This window comes from Lithobates pipiens, unplaced genomic scaffold (assembly GCF_037356315.1).
Source record: "Lithobates pipiens isolate NorthernLeopardFrog02 unplaced genomic scaffold, aLitPip1_a1.2 Scaffold_19, whole genome shotgun sequence".
Classification (NCBI taxonomy): Eukaryota; Metazoa; Chordata; class Amphibia; order Anura; family Ranidae; genus Lithobates; species Lithobates pipiens.
The window spans coordinates 246,695,467-246,699,587 of NW_027507764.1; the positions used below are offsets into that span (position 1 = coordinate 246,695,467).

The following is a 4,121-nucleotide window of genomic DNA, read 5'->3' on the forward strand; positions in this document are numbered from 1 at the left end:
ATGGTAACGTTCAAAACATTCACCAATGCAAAGACCAGGATTGTCAAGACAGGAAGGACAAAAATAGCGGGTGTCACGCCTATATCCACGCTTGCTGCATACACAACATCTTCTTTGGGGGGTTCGTTGGGTAGGGATACTCAGGAGGACATAAGGAAAATGCCTCTCATGCAGCCGGCTTACTGCATTTGGTTGGGGAAGCTGAGTTTTTTTTTTTTTCCATTAATAAACTTTTATTAAGGGGAAATGTGATACAGCTTAGACAGCATAAAATTCAAGTGGCGTTGTTAACAGAAATACAAAAATAAGTAGGGCAGTGCTGGTCCTCATGAATATTAAAGTTAAAAAATAATAAATTTAGTTCAAATTCACAGAGTGTCCTAATTCCTCCTTCCAAAACCTCCTCGTCTGCCTCTGCCTCCATTTCCACCTCTGTGTGATGAATTCCTGTTGTTGCATCTGTCAAATGATCTGCCGCCTCCTCTACCACGTGAACCTTCTTGGTCTCTCCTTGATTCTTGAAGTACTGGGAGCTCAGTTGCCACAGAAAACTGCCAACGCCTTGAATCTTTCCAAGAATCTTGAAAAGTCTTTAAAGTGTCTTCCTTAACATCAAAACAAACACCCACGGAATCTTTTAGGAGGCACATCCGGAAAATTTGGGAATCAATTTCTTCTCCCATTTGTTCTTTAATTGCACGCCAAACATAGCTCAAGGTATGGATGGGAACTGAAGTCTTCAATACAACTGTAATATAACCAGTTTCCATATTAAGAAGCGATTGTTTTTTCAAGGATGAAGCTCCAGAAATATGTGCTAAAGCTGCTGCAAGTGCATTTAATGCTCCCTTCTTTTCAATAAGTTCTTCTGCATATATTTTAAAATGTTCAATGACATCAGCTGGGATGGATTCCAGTGACTTTATTGCATCAGCACTGGAGGACTCAGCAACATTAAGTATGGATGGGATACCGATCCGCTTGAACTTAATACCCGTACTCCTCTCCACCATTGGAAGGCAATGTCTGTCTCTGGGTTCATAAAGAGAAATACATATTCCTGTGCGACCAGCTCTACCCGTACGTCCTGAACGATGGACGTATGCATCCGCTTCCCTTGGTGCAGAATATAACACAACTAGGTCAACTTCTGGAATATCTAGACCTCGAGCAGCAACATTTGTTGCAATAAGAATTTCAAATGATCCATTTCTAAAGCCTTTCAAGATGACTTCAAGCTCCTTTTGTTGAAGGTCACCGTGTAGAGCATTGGCAGACTGTTTCAATGAGCCATTGGTTGATAATTCATGAGCTTCTAGTTTGGAGTCACAAAAAACAATAGTTTTCCCATGACTTCCACTGTAAACTTGGATAATGTCACCAAGGACAGCTGGCTTCTGGAATCGGTTACACTCAATGGCCAAATGCTCAACAGTGATGGCAGCTCTCTGACTACGGTGTCCAACAAGGTCGATCTTTGAGAACTCCTTTTGCATGTATTTTTTGGCAACGTTGTACATCCAGTCTGGACATGTTGCAGAGAATAGAAGAGTCTGTGGATTCTTTTCAGTATCAGATGTGTAACGGACAGATAAAATTTCTTCCACTTGTTCAGCAAACCCCATCTCTAACATCATATCCACCTCGTCTAGCACCACATGTTTCAGTGCAGTGAGGTTCAATTTATAGTTCTGGACAAGGTCCCGTATACGACCAGGTGTCCCAATGAGTATGTCAAGTCCAGTTTTTATAGAAAATACTTGCTGCTGATAAGGACCTCCGCCATAGAAGCAACAGGTCTTTAACTTTTTAGATATGCTGCGAATTTCATTCATAATCTGAATTGCCAGCTCTCTAGTAGGAGTTAGGATCAGCACCCTTGGTGGGTGTCCTTGTGCCAGTGGCGCTCTATCTTGGATTAGCTTCTCAATTAAAGGAATGGCAAATGAGAAGGTTTTTCCTGTGCCAGTACGAGCTTGGACAACAACATCTTTCCCACTGTAGGCAGTGTGGAAGGTTTTCGTTTGTATGGGGAACAGGTAAGCGACTCCTTTGGCTTTTAAATTAGCAACAGTTTCTTGGGAAATTGGAACTTTAGAAAAATCACCGTCAATTTTCTCCAAGTTAATTTCCTCTTCCTCTGTTTTAGATTCCTCATTCAGCCCATTTATTTCAGGCTCAATCTTTCTTTTCTTAGCTACAGGAACTTCGCTGTCTTCACTGTCAACATTTTCCTTTACTTTCTTTGAACTTTTCTTTTTTTTCGTTTTTTTGCCACTCTTTTCTCCGTCGATCTCAGGTTCAGCTTCATGTTGCTGTATTTCTGATTATTCCAGGTCCTTTTTTTGTTTTGTTTTTTACTTTCTTTGGTGTTGGAGTGTCCGAGGTGTCCGGCTCCTCACTACACTGCTCAGCTGCTTCAAAAGAACTCTCATATTCCACAAGCTTCTTCTTTTTCTTCTTCAGTTTCGGTGTCTTCTGATCATTGTTATTTAAATCTTCGTTCACCAAGCCGTTCAGTTCGGTTGCTTGCTCAAAATCAAGTTCTTCTGTGTCCCCATTTTGGATTTTCCTCTTGCTCTTCTTGGGTGTGGGAGTTTTAGAGCGTTTCTTATCCTTGCCGACTCCGCTCTCTATATCTTAGTTTAGAAGTATCCCGGGCATCGATGGGCTGCTCTAAAAGTTCCGCACCCGAGAGACTGGGGATCAACAGCTGGCCACGCTACGAGAGGCAGCGTGAAAAGGGAAGAGGAAGTGATGTGGGGAAGCTGAGTTTTAGCACTGTCTGGAAACAGAAGGGCTCTGACAATCTCTTCCTGGAATTTAAGGAAGGATCCAGTCCATCCTGAAGCTCTGTATAGCACATGAACGATCAGCACAGCCAATTGAAATAAACAGACCCTTTCTTGTACCAGCATCTGGCCTTACAGGCAACCCCTCCCATATTTTGGTTATATTCGTGGACACAGAGGGGTTTTCCACAACACCAATCGCCGTAGTAATATGGACCGTCATGTCTGCATGAAGGGAGGTAAGTGTAAAAATATTTGCAAATGTCTTATATATCTCTTATATATATCTGGTGAGACCGATTGAGATTGTGAGACGAATTTCCTTAATTAGTTCTGAGTCAGCGTAAATCAAAAATGTGTATTTTATTGTACACACTTAAATGGAAAAGAATACTTACAAAAAATAGTACAATGATAAAATTATTAGTATCTTTCTTTCTTATTAAAGATATCAAGCTTGACCATGTGGTCTATTGTACTTATCTAAAATGGCGGAATAACCCTTTGTATGCTGAATGCAGCTGAGATGTGTCTTTCTGAACTGTAGGATTTAAAGAGAGCGTCTCTTCCTCCGCCTTTTGATTATAAGAACTCATGTTTCTGATTTCGCGCCAAAAGAATAAACCCTCCTTCACAAGGGTGTGGGCTAAAGAGTGGTTACTATAGTAAAGCTACCATCTGTCTGGTGTACCATTCTAATGACAGGAAGTAGGGGAGAAGGGAAAGCCCAAACCTTAAACAACATTTCAGTTACATAGAAATATATTCCTAAAAACATATATAAGATATACAATATTCATCAAAATCCTGACAGGTTTTAAATGTTTACTTTTTCAATTATCGCAAGTCATAACATAGAATTAATTGATTCAAAGTTTTCTTTCACACAGTATGGAGAATTCATATTCTAAATAAAATATAATAAAGCCATGACAGGGCCCCCCAACTTCCTCCGTGACAGGGGCCCCCGATTTCCTCCGTGACAGGGGCCCCGATTTCCTCTGTGTCAGGGGCCCCCGACACCCTCCGTGACAGGGGTCTCCCGACACCCTACGTGACAGGGGCCCCCTGACTCCCTCCGTGACAGGGGCCCCCGACTTCATCCGTGACAGGGGCCCCCGACTTCCTCCGTGACAGGGGCCCCCGACTTCCTCCGTGATGGGGCCCCCGACTTCCTCCTTGACGGGGCCCCCGACACCCTCCTTGAAGGGGCCCCCCGACTTACTTCCTGACAGGGGCCCCCTGACACCCTCCCTGACAGGGGCCCCCGACTTCCTCTGTGACAGGGGCACCCCCGACTTCCTCCCTGACAGGGCCCCCCCGACTTCC

At 43.2% G+C, this 4,121-nt stretch overlaps 1 pseudogene; it reads right to left on the minus strand.

The window, feature by feature from the left end:
• Positions 1 to 294: 294 nt before the first annotated feature.
• Positions 295 to 2,734, minus strand: LOC143996678 (nucleolar RNA helicase 2-B pseudogene; annotated as a pseudogene).
• Positions 2,735 to 4,121: the final 1,387 nt, after the last annotated feature.